Source organism: Hypanus sabinus, chromosome 4, assembly GCF_030144855.1.
Source record: "Hypanus sabinus isolate sHypSab1 chromosome 4, sHypSab1.hap1, whole genome shotgun sequence".
Lineage (NCBI taxonomy): Eukaryota > Metazoa > Chordata > Chondrichthyes > Myliobatiformes > Dasyatidae > Hypanus > Hypanus sabinus.
The window spans coordinates 61,722,205-61,739,078 of record NC_082709.1 but is presented as its reverse complement, the minus strand read 5'-3'; the positions used below and the strand labels follow the sequence as shown (position 1 = coordinate 61,739,078).

At 37.9% G+C, this 16,874-nt stretch overlaps 1 protein-coding gene across 16 annotated transcripts in view; it reads right to left on the bottom strand.

Annotated features, from left to right (window-relative positions):
• Positions 1-16,874, bottom strand: part of LOC132392819 (poly(rC)-binding protein 3) — a 104,805-nt gene that overhangs the window by 2,006 nt on the left and 85,925 nt on the right. The gene's annotated exons all lie outside the window — the stretch shown is intronic.

Here is a 16,874-nt window from a genome sequence, read left to right as displayed (position 1 = left end):
ATTGAAAGGATGCACAGAGCCTTAAGACCAAGATCTCAAGATGATCAAAATCCGCGATCAATTCTGATAAGATGTTTAAGATACCAGGATAAAGAAAAGATTTTGAAGGCAGCTGCCCAAGGTGCTAAAAGAAGAAAAGGTCCATTGATGATAGCAGAGAAACCAGTTCTTTTTTATCCTGATATAAGTTATAACCTTTTGAAGAGAAAGAAAGAATTCAACCCAGCTAAAAATGTTTTATGGAAAAAAGGTTATAAGTTTTTAATGCGTCACCCAGCAACACTGATAATTTTTTTGGAGGAGGGAAAAAGATTTTTTTCTGATTATCGAGAAGCGGAGGTGTTCGCACAAAAACTCCCATCTCTTCGCTAATTAAACGTAGAGACTTTTAAATGTAATGGTTAAAGATGAAGACAGAGATAGTGAATGGAACTGATGGACATTTAAGGATGATATAAGGGAGAAAAGTAAAATTTTAGAAATAATAACTGAGAATAGTATGTTTTTTTTAATATATATACTTTTTATGTTGCGGGGGGGCTGGGGAGCTTTGAATCGGTTACTACGGGATTCACGTGTGTAATCATGGCGATTGCCATGACCTGTACAATAGAGGGGGGTAATGTTGTGTTTTTTTTTCACAACATTAGTAGGGGGGTATTTTGTTTTTTTCTTTACTTTCTATTTTTCTTCTATTCTTTTGCCTGGATGATTGGTGGGGACACACATAGCAACATACAGACTTCTAAAAAGATTTCCCAGGATACAATGAAAGTTGAAAGATTAGATATTATTATAGATTGGAGTAACATAATTAAAAATAATGACTAATCTATTGAATTTTTTAAGTTTTAATGTTAATGGGCTTAATGGACCAATAAAAAGAAAAAGAATTTTAACATATATTAAAAAAATGAAAATAGATATAGCTTTCTTACAAGAAACTCATTTAACGGATATAGAACATCAGAAATTAAAAAGAGACTGGGTTGGAAATGTTATTGCAGCTTCATTTAACTCAAAGGCGAGAGGAGTTGCAATTTTGGTTAATAAAAATTTACCAATTAAAATACAAAATGTATTAACTGATTCGGCAGGAAGATATTTAATTATACATTGTCAAATTTTTTCAGAACTATGGACTCTTATGAATATTTATGCACCATATGAAAATGATGTAAAATTTATACAGGAGGTTTTTTTGAATTTGGCTAACGCACATGATAAAATATTAATAGGTGGAGATTTTAATTTTTGTTTAGATCCAGTTTTAGATAGATCAACAAAGGCTATTACAAAATCAAAAGTAGCAAAATTAACTCTTTCATTGATGAAAGATTTAAATTTGATTGATATATGGAGAAGAATCAATCCAAAAGAAAGGGATTATTCATTCTATTAAAATAGACATAAAACATTAGGATAGATTTTTTCCTATTATCAACAAATACTCAAGATAGAGTGAAAAATGTGGAATATAAAGCAAGAATATTGTCTGATCACTCTCCTTTAATAATGACAATGACAATGATAGATAAAGAGGAATCAATTTATAGATGGAGATTTAATTCAATTCTATTAAAACGTCAAGATTTTTGTGATTTTATGAAAAAGCAGATTCAGTTCTTTTTAGATACAAATTTACATTCAGTTGATGATAAATTTATATTATGGGAAGCAATGAAAGCATATTTGAGAGGCCAGATAATAAGTTATACTTCTAAAATTAAGGAATATATGATAGAAATAGATCAATTGGAAAAAGAGATTATAAAATTAGAAAAAGAATCTCAAAGAAATATGACAGAAGAAAAATGAAGACAACTTATTAATAAGAAGTTAAAATATAATACACTCCAGACATATCAAACAGAGATATTATGAACTAGGTGAGAGATCACATAAAGTTCTTGCATGGCAGTTAAAAACAGATCAGATTTCCAAAGCAATAAATGCAATTCGAACAAAAGTGAATGAAATTACTTATAAGCCTCTAGAAATTAATGAGGCTTTTAAGAATTTTTATCACAAATAACTCTTCCAAAATTAAATACAGAAGAACAAAAGGGATTAGATACGCCTTTTACATTGAAGGAAGTTGAGGAAGCTTTGGGATCACTTCAAAGTAATAAATCTCCAGGAGAAGATGGTTTTCCACCTGAATTCTATAAAAAGTTTAAAGATTTATTAATTCCTCCTTTTATGGAGTTAATATATCAAGCGGAAAGAATGCATAAACTTCCAGAATCTTTTTCAACAGCTATTTTAATAGTATTGCCAAAAAAAGATAGAGACCTTTTAAAACCAGCATCATATAGACCTATTTCTTTATTAAACACCGATTATAAAATAAAAGCAAAAATCTTATCTAATAGATTATCTAAATGCTTACCAAAATTAGTGCATATGGATCAAACAGGATTTATCAAAAATAGACAATCGGCAGATAAGGTAACCCGGTTATTTAGTATAATCCATTTAGCGCAAAAGAGGGAGGAAATGAGTGTGGCAGTTGCTTTAGATGCAGAAAAAGCATTTGATAGATTGGAATGGGATTTTTTATTTAAGGTACTGGAAAAATATAGATTAGGAACATCATTTATAAAATGGATTAAAACCTTAAATACTAATCCCAAAGCTAAAGTAGTGACAAATGGTCAAATTTCAACATCATTTCAGTTAACAAGATCAACTAGGCAAGGTTGCCCATTATCACCTGCTTTATTTGTGTTGGCAATGGAACCACTAGCTGAATTAATTAGAATGGATCCAGATATTAAGGGTTTCAGAGTTAATCAGGAAGAATACAAGATTAACTTATTTGCTGATGATGTTCTACTTTATTTAACAGATCCACTACATTCACTACGCAAATTATCCTATTGATTAGAAGAATATGGGAAAATATCGGGTTATAAAATAAATTGGGATAAAAGTGAAATTTTACCTCTTACTAAAGGAGATTATAATCAATGTCGATTAATAACTCAATTTAGATGGCCAGCAAATGGTATAAAATATTTAGGTATAACAGTTGATAATGACATAAAAAACTTATACAAATTAAATTATTTACCACTTTTGAAAAAAATTCAGGAAGATCTTGATAAATGGATGGCATTACCAATAACATTAGTAGGTAGAGTAAATACTATAAAAATGAATATATTCCCTAGACTACAATATTTATTTCAATCATTACCAATACAATTACCCCAGAAGTTTTTTCAAGAGTTGAACAAATATGTGAGGAAATTTCTCTGGTAAGGTAAGATGTCAAGAATATCGTTGGAAAAACTGACATGGAAATTTGATCTAGGAGGATTACAACTTCCAAATTTTAAGAATTATTATAAAGCAAATCAACTTAGATTTATTGCATCTTTTTTCGAGAAAGATAAACCGGCATGGGTTAGAATGGAACTAGATAAAATAGGAGAAAACGTACCAGAAGATTTTATATACAAATGGGAATCTAAATGGATACGGGAAAAGAAAGAATCTCCTATATTAAAACATTTGATTGATTTATGGAATAAGATAAATGTTGATGATGAGACAAAAAAAATCTTTATTAGCAAAGAGATCTTTAATTCAAAATAGACTTATTCCTTTCACAATGGACAATCAACTTTTATATAATTGGATTCAAAAAGGGATTAGATATATAGGGAATTGTTTTGAAGGAGGTATATTAATGTCATTTGATCAATTAAAGAATAAATATAAAGTAAGGGCTTATTTAAGAGAAAAATTAGGTCAAACAATGTTATTGCCGAAACCTAATGAAATAGAAATTTTAATTCAAAAAGGAAATATTAAAAAATTTGTATCTTGTATGTATAATTTGATTCAAAAACAGGCAATTAAACAAGGAGTTCATAAGTCAAGACAAAAATGGGAAAGTGATTTGAATATTAAAATTGAAGAAACAAATTGGTCAAGACTATGTCTTGATAGCATGACAAATACAATAAATGTTCGGTTAAGATTAGTGTAATATAATTTTCTACATCAATTATATATTACACCACAAAAAATAAATAAATTAAATCCAAACTTATCGGATCAGTGTTTCCGATGTAACCAGGAAACTGGTACTTTTTTACATTCTACATGGTCTTGTTCTAAAATTCAACCTTTTTGGACAAATTTAAGACTTTTACTGGAACAAATTACAGGAACACAATTTCCTCATAATCCAATATTACTCTTATTAGGTGATATTGAAGGGATAAAACCAAAACTCAAACTAAATAAATACCAGAAAGAATTTATAAAAATTGCACTGGCAGTAGCCAAAAAAGCTATTGCAGTTACTTGGAAATCGGATACATATTTATGTATAGATTCTTGGAAGAAAGAAATTTATGGTTGTATTCCATTAGAAAAAATTACGTATAATTTGGAGCCCTTATTTACAAAAGACAGGATTAAATCTATAAATGTTCTGAAGATGAAACAATTGGTTATTTGGGGAAAGAAATAAATATACATATTAAAGTTATTACGAATTCCATGGAGCATGTGGGGATCTTCCAACAACCAGGCATTCTTTCTTTTTTTCCTATAGGGCAGTTAGGGGGGAGGGGATAAGGGGAGGGGGGAAGGGTTATATACATTGTTTTTCCATATTTCATTTTGTAACTACTTAAAAATGCAATAAAAAAAAGTTAAAAAAAGAGTTGTTCAGACCAAACATCAAAATGGGGGGGAGGGGGGGGGGAAGGAGAGAGAATGTAATCCAAGTGACTTTGACCATGGAATGACTGCTGGTGCCAGACAGCATGGCTAGAGCATCTCAGAAGCCGATCTCTTGGGATTTTCCACACATACACAGTCTCTAGAGATTGCACAAAATGATGTGAGAAACAAAACATCTAATGAGCTGCAGTTCTGTTAATGGAAGGTCAGAGGAGAATGGCCAGACTGGTTTAAGCTGACAAGGTGACAATAGCTCAAATAACCAAGCATTACAACAGTGGTATGCAGAAGAGCATCTCTGATCACACAGCATATTGAACCTTAAAGTAGATGGACTACAGCAGAAGACCATGAATGTTCACTCAGTGGCCACTTTTATACCTAATAAAGTGGGCCTGTGGTATTAAGGAAACTGTAATTAAATGTTTCTCCTAAAATAAACATTTGTGTTTTAAAAAGTTGTGTTGACACTTCTACAGATTTAACAGTTCATCAGAAAAGGATGTAGTGGCAGAGGACTAGTAGCTAAATAACCTATCTTTGGCTGTAAAGAGAAAGCACAAGGAGAGGTTGGACCAATTCAACTAGAGTACAAATAATGAAATCCACACTTACACAGAACATTGAAGAACATTTCAAAACCAAAACATACAAACTTCATTTGTTTGTTATGTGCTGTGTTGTATGATGCAAGAGATCATGTTCTCCCTAGCTGACCATTACATAAAACCAGAGAACTTCGATTTACGATGCACAGTGAAAGAAAATTCACATTAAAAAGTTGCAAAAAATTGCATAAATTGTTCAAATATACTTAATCCCACAAGTAAAATTATTTCTTTATTTAATACTAGTAAAAACATTTTCATCAACAATTTTAGAACATATATTAGATTGTAAGACTAGAAGATACAGGAGCAGAATTAGGTCATTTGATGCATCAATCTGCTCGTCATGGCTGATCCAAATTTCCTCTCAGACCCAATCTCCTGCCTTTTCCCCATATCCCTTCCTGCGCTGATCAATCAAGAACCTATCAACTTGCCTTAAGTATGTGTTAAGACTTGCCCTCCACAGTTGCCATTGGCGAAGAATTCCAGATTCACCACTATCTAAAGAAATTCCTCCTCACCTCTGTTCTGAAAGGATGCCACTCCATTTTGAGCTGTGTCGTCTGGTCTTAAGACACTCCCAAACATTCCTCTCTACATCCACTCATCAGGGCCTTTCACCATTAGATAGCTCTCAATGAGGTCACCGCTCATTCTTCTGAATTCTACTAAACCATCAAATGCTCTTCATATGACAAGTCATTCAATCCTGGAATTATTTTTGTGAACTTCCTTTGAAACCTCTCCAGTTTCAGCATATCCTTTCTATGCGGCCAAAAATCGCTCACAATACTCCAAGTGAGGCTTCACCAGAGGTTTTTTTATAAAGTCTCAGCAGTACACCCTTGCTTTTATGAAATGAATGCTAATATTGCATTTGCCTTCCTCACCACAGACTCACCCTGCAAATTAACCTTTAGGGAATCCTGCACAAGGACTCCCAAGTAATTTTGTATTTTTTTCTCTACTTAGAAAAGAGCCAACCCTTTCATTTCTCCTACCGACGTGTATGACCATACACTTCCCAACATTGTATTCCACCTGCTATTTCTTTGCCCATTCTCCTAATCTGTCCAAGCCCTTCTGTAGACTCTCTACTTCCTCAGAGCTACATGTCACTCCACCCATCTTCATATTGTCTGCAAACTTTGCAACAAAGCCAATTCCATCATCCAAATCACTATTAGGTAACATAAAAAGAATCGGTCATGCCATAGAGCGCTGTGGAACACCACTAAAAAAAACCCAGAAAAAACTCCTTTTATTCCTACTCTTTGCCTCTTGCCAATCAGCCTCTGCTTTATCCATGCTAGAATCTTTCCTGTAATATCATGGGCTCAAAGCTTGTTAAGCAGCCTTATTAGTGGCAACTTGTCACAGGCCTTCTGAAAATCCAAGTACACAACATCAACCAATTCTCCATCATCTATCCTGCTTGTTATTTCTTCAAAGAATTGCAAGATTTGTCGGGCAAGATTTTCCCCTGAGGAAACCATGCTGACTACAGCCTATTTTATCATGTGTCTAGTACTCTGAGACCTCATCTTTGATAATTGACTCCAACATCTTCCCAACCACTGAAGTCAGACTAACTGGCCTATGGGTTTCTTTCTTCTGCCTCCCTCCTTCTTGAAGAGTGATGTGACATTTGCAATTTTCCAGTCTTCCAGAACTATCCCAGAATCTAGTGATTCTTTAAAGATCATTACTGATGCCTCCACAATCTCTTTCAGAACCCTGGGTTGTACACCACGTGGTCCAGGTGACTTACTTACCTTCAGTCCTTTCAGTTTCCCCAAAAACTGTCTCTAGTTATGGTAATTTCACATAATTCATGACCCAACACCTGGAACTTCCACCATACTGCTAACATCTTCCACAGTGAAGACCAACACAAAATATTTGTTGTCCATTTGTTGTCCCCATTACCACCTCTCCAGCATAGTTTTCCAGCAGTCTGATATCCGCTCTCACCTCTCTTTTTACACTTTATATATCCAAGGAAACTTTTGGCATCCTCTTTAATATTATAGCCAGTTTACTTTCATATTCCATCTTTTCCCTCTTAAATGGCTGCTGTTGGTATTTGAAAGATTCCCAATCCTTTAACTTCCCTCTAGTTTTTGCTCTATTATATGCCCTCTCTTTTTGCTTTAATGTTGGCTCTGACTTCTCATTAGCCATGGTGGTGTCATCTTTTCTTTATAACATTTCTTCCTCTTTGAGATGTTTATGTCCTGTACCTTCCAAATTGCTTCCAGAAATTCCAGTCATTGCTGCCCTGCCATCATCTTTGCCAGTGTTCTTTTCCAAGATTCTGGCCAACTCCTCTCTCATACCTCTGTAATTCCCTTTACTCCATTGTAATACTGATATGTTTGACATTAGCTCCCACTTCTCAAATTTCAGGGTGAATTCGTTCATATTATGATCACTTGTCCACAAGGATTCTTCGACCTTAAGCTCTCTAATCAATTCTAGTTCATTGCACAACACCCAATCCAGAATAGCTGATCCCCTAGTGGGCTCAACTACAAGCTGCTCTAAAGAGCCATTTTAGCACTCCAGAAATTCCGTCCTGGAATGTAGCAACAATCTGTTTTCCCCAATTTACCTGCATATTGAAGTGCCCCATGACTATTGTAACAGTGCTCTTATGGCATGCATTTTCTATCTCCCGTTGTAATTTGTAGGCCATATGCTTACTTTGGGGGTCTGTATACAACACCCATCAGGATGTTTTTACCCTTCCAGTTCCTTAGCTCTATCTACAATGATTCCACACCTTCCAATCCCATGTCAACTCTTTTTAAATGATTTTATTTAATTTTTGTTTTACCAACAGGGCAATGCCATCCCCTCTGCCTTACTGCCCATCCTTTGAATACAATGTTTATCTTTGGACATTAAACTCCCACCTATAATCTTCAGTGATTCAGTGAGGCCTACAATATCACACCTGCCAATTTGCAACTGTGCTGTAAGTTCATCTACCTTACTCTGTACACTGGGCACATTCAAAAATAACACCATCAGTCCAGTATTCACCCTTTCGAATTTGTCTGCCTTTTACGTTGCAACTCATCCTGTTGACTGCAATTTTTCCCTATCATCAGCCTCTCCTCACTACACATGGACTCTTTGCCTCTGTTTGTAAACCAGATACCTCATCTTCTGCCTTCTCTAGGATACTTCTTGCATTGAAATACAGACAGCTAAGGACACTAGTCACACTATGCTCAACTTCTGATTCCTTACTTTGCCTCCACAACTTCTCCACCAACTGTTCTGGCACTCTGGTTCCCAATTCCACTGCAACTCTAGTTTAAACTCCACCATGCAGCATTAACAAACCTTCCCAGTAGGATATTAATTCCCATCTAATTCTGGTGCAAAATGTCCCTTCTGTAAATCCAACCTTCCTTGAAAGAAAATGCAATGATTCAAAAATCTTAAGCCCTCCTTACTACACCAACTCTGCCATGTATTAAACTGTATAATATTCCTAGTTCTGGCCTCATTGGCACATAGCACAGGTAGCAATCCTGTGATCACAATCCTGAAGGTCCTGCCCTTTAACTTAGCACCTAATTCCCTGAACTCCCTATGCAGAACCTCAACCCCTCGTCCTATCCATGTCATAGGTACATACATGGACCAACTACTTCTGGCTGTTCACCCTTCCACTTAAGAAGTGGTTTAACTTCTTAGTAGTTCACTTATGCATTTCATGCTTTTTCACCTTCAAGGAGATAGATGGGCTTGGTGCAGTGAGATCAGCTTCTCAAAATCAGGCTGAATTTTACCCAGGAGTCTCAGATCTGCAGGTTCAGTAATTTGCAGTCTGTTTCATTGCTTTGACAGAAGTTAGGGTGCCTGCACTGAAAGCATACTCCACTAACTATGATATTGGGCAGGCAATAAAGAACACCCTGACCTTCTTCCACAATACAGGACAGTGTTCAGGGATTTCTTTCTGCAACCAGAAGTCTTGATACACTTTTTTTTAAAACCTCAGCTTCAGCTCAAAGTTGTAGTGAACTCAGTTCTCCTCCATGCTACCTGTTAATTCCTCATTACAAGTGTTCAGGAATGGATTTATTAACTAATCTGGAATTTGGATTGAGAGATGATACTGAAATTTCTTTATGTAGCTTACCCAGGTATTCATTATCTGGTATTCTTGCTTTCTCTTCCAACTTAAGAGGCTTGGAAATTGGAAAAGGTTGTGACAGCCAATGTTGCACTTATATAGGGTTAATTTGGACAGAAATGTGTAAATGACTAATTTGACTTTGATAAGATTCACATCTTGCTTTGCAATTGAGGACTGGTTTCATGAAACTTTGGTTATTTGTCAGAATTATTCACAATGTCATGCCTAATGTTCTTAACTTGTTTACTGAATGAAGCATTCGCACCTTCAAAGACATTTTCAGTTTCAAAAAGCGCATAAAAGCATGTCAGCCAGTTTGCTTTTGAGAGCCATCTGTCTTCTGTGTGCAAGTTGTTATATATATTACTCAATATTGTTTGCTTAAATAATTCATTACAACTTACATGTAAAAATACATGAATTGCATACGTCATGACACTACCACGTGATACGCACGAGTTCAGATTATGTGCTCAGGGCACGATGTAACGAGTGTGTATTCTGTAAACCAAGCCCAAGCATTACACAAGTGTGCTGAGACAATTCAAGCAGTGGTGGATTCTCCAAAGAATGCACCATATTTGCACTTCTTTTCAGGATTTGGCAATCTTCCTGTCAAATGTGGCTATGGTGCTCCACCCCTTGAACTCATAACAGAATGGAAAGAATTGGCAATGGATAAAGCAAAGTGAGGTGGTTTTCCAAAAGCTAAAGGAAATGGTGACACAGACAATGCCCTCACACATTTGTGTTCAACATCATCCAGTGAAGCATGCCATAACTACTTCCTGCAGTCCCAGACTCAAGTCCTACAATCGCTACAGAAAAGGCCCCAAAACCTGAGATTGTTTCAGAGCCACACATCTCACTCTGCCAAGCAGTGACCTCCTCTCCCCCACTCCCCAACCCATCAGAAAAGATGTTATCATTCAAGAGCAAAAAATCCTTCACAGCCCTGAATAGGACAATTTAAAATTTACTATGCCTGTATTACATAGGGTGTGTGAGTCTGTCTGTGTTTGTGTGCATGCATCTCCGTGGGCACACTCGTGCGCCCGTGTGTGCGTGTGTATATACACATACAATACATACTTCCATACACACACATGCAAGATTAAGATTTCTACTGCCATGCTGTGAGGTATTTATTTTATTTTAGCAGTTTTAGAAAGCAGTGTGTTGTGCTAGCAAGAGTGTTTTGGCTTCAGATAAAGGCAAGGAACCATGTTATCCAACTTAGAAATGTTGAATTTGGGGTTATGGGATGCAGTGAAGGCTCAACAGAACTGGTCGGGAAGAGATTTCAAAAGGACAGTAGTCTGGTTTGGGGTCCTTCTGGCGGGAACTGCGGAGCAAGGGGAAGATGCCACAAAATGCCCTTGGGAGGAGAGTCCCCATTGCAAGAAGTGGTTTGTGCAAATGAATGGCTCTAAGGACGTAAGAAGGGTCAATACCCCTGAGTAAGACCATCTCCAATGAACTGGCTTTGAGGGAAATTTGGACTGTGGTGATTGCTTTCACACAGATCATGGGTTCAGTGTATGAGGAAAGTGATACACCCCCTACTACCCCAGAAATGAGCTTCAATGTCTGTGCACATTGGACTGGTTTAACTGTACTGGGGCCTTCCCCCCCCCACCCCTTTTCTGTAATTATAAATTTGGTATATATACTTTCATTATAATTTTATTGAAACAAAGAGAAAATGAGAGAAGGGGATGGCATTATTACAAGTAACAGGGTGGGAGGAGGTATAGTTCAGGTAGCTGTGAGAATCCGTGGGTTTATAATAGACATCAATAGCTATCTCCAGAGAGAGACAAAGAAATTTAAAAAGGGGAGGGAGATGTTGGAAGTGGACCAGGTAAATTTGATGGCAGGGTGGAAGTTGGAGGCAAAATAGATGAAGTCGATGACAAGTTCAGCATGGATGCAGGAAGCAGCACCAATGCAGTTGTTGATGTAGCATAGGATAAGTGGGGGATGGATGCCAGTGTAGGCTTAGAATAAAAGACTGCTCCACGTAGCCAACAAAAATGTAGGCATGGCTGGGACCCATGCAAGTGTCCATGGTTACACCATTTGTTTGAAAGAAGTGGGAGGAGCCAAAGAAATTAGTGAGGACAAGTTCCACTGCACAGAGGAGAGTGGTGGTGGAAGGGAACTGGTTGGGACTGGTGTCCAGAAAGAAATAGAGAGCTTCCTGGTAGGGGATGCAGGTGTATAGGGACTGGACATCAATAGTAAAAATATGATGGGGTGGCCAGGGAACTTGAAATAATTGAAAAGATCCAGAGCATGTGAAATGTCACAGATGTAGGTAGGAACGGACTGAACTAATGGAGATAAAAGAGTCGAGGTATGCAGTTGATCTTAGTGGGGCAGCAACAAGTTGAAACAATAGGTATACCTGGACAAAGAGCAAACATGAGGAAATCTGCAGATGCTGGAAATTCAAACAACACACACACAAAATGCTGGTGGAACACACCAGGCCAGGCAGCATCTATAGGGAGAAGCACTGTCGACGTTTCTCCCTATAGATGCTGCCTGGCCTGCTGTGTTCCACCAGCATTTTGTATGTGTTGGTATACCTGGACAATTGGGTTTGCGGATCTTGGGTAGGAGATAGAAGTGGGAGGCGTAGGGTGCGGGTACTATGAGGTTGGTGGCAGTGGATGGGAGATCCCCAGAGCTAATAGGTCAGTGATGAAACATTGAATTTGATATACTTTTTTAAAAAACTGTTCACTGTTGTTCATACTAATATTTTGATATTTAGAAACTTTTCATTTTATGTTTGAAACACCTTCCTTTGACAAGAATTTTGTACAGGTTGAGATGCATTCTATATGGAGTTGGAGTTTATAGCTAAGCACGGAGGAATGTGCATATTTAATATTTCAGTTGAGTTATATTGTAAATATATTGTTTGATTAAGAATTCTTCTTATTTAAATAATTCGTTATGGGTTATATGTAAAAATACATGAATTGCACATGTCATGATACTACCATATGATATGTACGTGCCTCTCTTAAGGTAAAAGTGAAACTAAGGACTGCTCTCTTGGGCTCCCATCTTCGTTCAGCAATTACAGTGCCTATAAGTAGTGTTCACCCCACCTTGGAAGTTTTCATGTTTTATTGTTTTACATCAAATAACAGTGAATTTAATTTGGCTTTTTTGACACTAATCAACAGAAAAAGTTTTTCTGTGTCAGTGAAAACAGATGTCTACAAAGTGATCTAAATTAATTACAAATATAAAGCACAAAATTTATTGCGCAAGTGTTCACCCCCTTTAATATGACACAGCAAATAGTCACTGGTGCAGTCAATTGGTTTTAGAAGTCACATAATTAGTTAAATGGAGATCTGTTTTTGGAGACCTGTGTGCAGTTAAGGTGTTTCAATTGAATGTAGTAAAAATACACCTGTATCTAAAAGGTCCAACTGTTAGTGAGTCAGTATCCTGGCAAAAAATACACATGAAGACAAAAGAACACTCCAAGCAACTTCGCAAAAAGGTTATTGAAAAGCACAAGGCAGGAGATGGATACAATAATATTTCTAAGTCACTACCATCAGAGACCAATGACAACTCTGGAGGAGTTACAAGTTTCAGAGACTGAGATGGGAAAGATTGCACAGACAACAACTGTTGCCCAGGTGGTTCACCAATTGCTGCTTTATGAGAGAGTGGCACAGAGAAAGCCACTATTGGGGCAGAAAACTTGTATGAAATCTGAGCTAGAGTTCACCAGAGGCATGTGGGAGACAGTGAAGTCAGCTGGAAGAACGTTCTATGATCTGATGAAACCAAAATTGAGCTTTTTGGCCATCAGACTAAATGTACGTTTGGCACAAGCCAAACACTGCACATAATCAAAAATACACCATCCCTCCTGTGAAGCATGGCAGTGGCTGCATCGTGCTGTGGGGATGCTTCACTGCAGCAGGCCCTGGAAGACTTGTGAAGGTAGAGGGTAAAATGAATGCAGCAAATTACAGGGAAAGCCTGGAAGAAAACCTGATGCAGTCTGCAAGAGGACTTCAACTTGGGAGAAGATTTGATTTCTGGCAAGACAATAACCCCAAGCATACAGCCAAAACTACACAGGAAAGGCTTAAAAACAACAAAGTTAATATCCTGGACTGGCTAAGTCAGAGTCCAGACCTCAATCTAATTAAGTATTTGTGGCTGCATTTAAAAAGGGTTGTTCACTCACGACCCCCATGCAATCTGTCAGAGCTTGAACAGTTTTGTAACAGAGAATGGGATATCTGTTGCACAAACAAGTATGTTGTTGAGCAGAACATCCTTCTTTTTGAAAAACTAATCAAAAATCTGAAATAATGACTTCTCCCTTTGTATCTATGAAAATGGACAAGGGTGAGCCAGTGGATGTAGTGTACCTGGACTTCCAGAAAGCTTTTGATAAAGTCCCACATAGGAGAATAGTGGGCAAAATTAGGGCACGTGGTATTGGGGGCAGAATACTGACATGGATTGAAAATTGGCTGGCTGACAGGAAACAAGGAGTAGTGATTAACGGGTCCCTTTCGGAATGGCAGGCTGTGACCAGTGGGATACCACAAGGTTCGGTGCTGGGACCGCAGCTGTTTACAATATGCATTAATAATTTAGATGAAGGGATTAAAAGTAACATTAGCAAATTTGCTGATGACACAAAGCTGGATGGCAGTGTGAAATGTCAGGAGGATGTTATGAGAATGCAGGGTGACTTGGACAGGTTGGGTGAATGGGCAAATGTATGGCAGATGCAGTTTAATGTGGATAAATGTGAGGTTATCCACTTTGGTGGCAAGAACAGGAAGGCAGATTACTATCTAAATGGAGTCAAGTTAGGAAAAGGGGAAGTACAACGAGATCTAGGTGTTCTTGTACATCAGTCAACGATAGCAAGCATGTAGATACAGCAGGCAGTGAAAAAAGCTAATGGCACGCTGGCTTTTATAACAAGAGGAATTGAGTATAGGAGTAAAGAGGTCCTTCTGTAGTTGTACAGGGCCCTGGTGAGACCCCACCTGGAGTATTGTGTGCAGTTTTGGTCTCCAAATTAGAGGAAGGACATTCTTGCTATTGAGGGAGTGCAGCGTAGGTTCACAAGGTTAATTCCCGGAATGGCGGGACTGTCATATTTTGAAAGGTTGGAGCGACTGGGCTTGTATACACTGGAATTTAGGATGAGAGGGGATCTGATTGAAACATATAAGATTATTAAGGGATTGGACACACTGGAGGCAGAAAGCATGTTCTCGCTGATGGGTGAGTCCAGAACTAGAGGCCACAGTTTAAGAATAAGGGATAGGCCATTTAGAAAAGAGATGCGGAAAAACTTTTTCACCCAGAGAGTGATGGATATGTGGAATGCTTTGCCCCAGAAGGCAGTGGGGGCCAAGTCTCTGGATGCATTCAAGAGAGAGTTAAATAGAGCTCTTATATACAGCAGGGTCAAGGGATATGGGGAGAGGGCAGGAACAGGGTACTGACTGTGTATGATCAGCCAAGATTACAGTGAATGGCGGTGCTGGCTAGAAGGGCCGAATGGCCTACTCCTGCACCTACTGTCTATTGTCTATTATTTGTAAGGGGACAAGACTTGAACCAGGCTTTCTTCTTTTATGAAGCAAATATAACCAAGAAGCAATCATTGTCTGACAAATTTGACTCATCCTAATTGCGAGCACATTCTGTTGTCCTAAGTATGTTGCACAATGTGCTTTCAAATTCTCAGTCATTTCATCGACTTGTCTTTGAACAGAGCTGTCCCTGAGCAGAACTGCTTTATTTATTTGATCCGCTGACTTGCGCAAATCTGTACTCAAAACCTTCCTTACTGCAGGCAGAATCAGCTCCCCTCCTATTTATGGGGTTTTCCAGATTTAGCAATGAAATGTTGTATGAAGCATGCAAACTATCACTGTTTTGTCGTGAAGTGCTGCCAAATAAGTTTTGAAATGTTTTCTGTTTCTGATAGGTTTCATGAAGTGACACAAAATGAGCCAAGTTTGTGTTTGCTTTATCAGAGTGTATTCTCTTCAAGGAGCCTGGATGGTCTCAATGCCTCTTTTGAATAAACCATTTCATACAATAGAAACATTGGCTGCTGTCGGTTTCTTGGGGCTGATAAAGAACACAGAACAATACAGCACAGTACAGGCCCTTCTGCTCACAATGTTGTGCCGACCCTTAAACCCTGCCTCCCATATAACCCTCCACCTTAAATTCCTCCATATACCTGTCTAGTAGTCTCTTAAATTTCACTAGTGTATCTGCCTCCACCACTGACTCAGGCAGTGCATTCTACGCAGTTTTGTTTATGGATTAATGATCACAGTTAATTGCCTATTGTTTAAGTCCAAATTCAAGCGCTGCGATCAATAAAGATAAAACCTCTTTGCCTGAAGGTACATAAAGTGGTGCAGTGCTTTCTTAGTTGAGCTATGGGCTAGAGAAATGCAGTCAAGACCATTGAAAATTCAATTAAATTTTAACAGTAATTCAACCATACATGAATACCCATGAACACAGCCAAACAAAACAGCGTTACTCTGGAATCCAAGGTTCAAAACACAGTACTAACAGTCACACATAGCACAAAGCATATACAAGATAGCAGCATAAGTAACAAATCAGTAAAATTCAGCCATGCAAAAAAAAAGCCCAGATTCTGAGTCCATGAATGCCACAGGAATCTGTAGTTCACCACAATTCAGCTTGCCTGTTGCTGACAGAATACTGGGCGGTGGCAGCATAGATTCCAACCTGGATGCTGCACTACACTGCCCCCAGTGGAGCAAATCGGATTCGATGCCTCCCTCCTGGCGGCTGTTAACAGGCAATACTGTAGCTTGAGGCCTGGTCCTCACTATTGACAAGGTCATGCAGCTCTTCCTGCCGTATGCCAATAGACTTGCAACATTCCACATTAACAATGTCCAAAAGGGTTTCATGGTCACAAGTGACCAAGATGGTCACTCGCTATTAGACTGCATGCTTCCTTTGCGCACTGACTCCTCTGAAGCCTCTCTGACACAAGCAGCAGCATGATCTGCTCCAAGTGCAGCTCCTTCAGTTTCTCTGCGAACAAGCAACTCGCTGATGGAGTAGACCTGCAGTATTTTAAGTTTTTAATGTCCAGCAGGGTCTTGCAATCATAAAAGAATTGCACCACTGCATGATTACAGTATGGGAATCACACTAGCTAACACTGTTCTACAGTGTTAGCAATATTGTGCATGCTGGGCTCACTGAAGTAAAATGATTTCTTCAGTCCAGATTTCCCATAATATGCCAGATACAGTCGAGACATTGCTTTTCAACACCAATAACAGACTTCCAGAAAAATTTAAGATAATGGTTGGTTAGCAACCGAT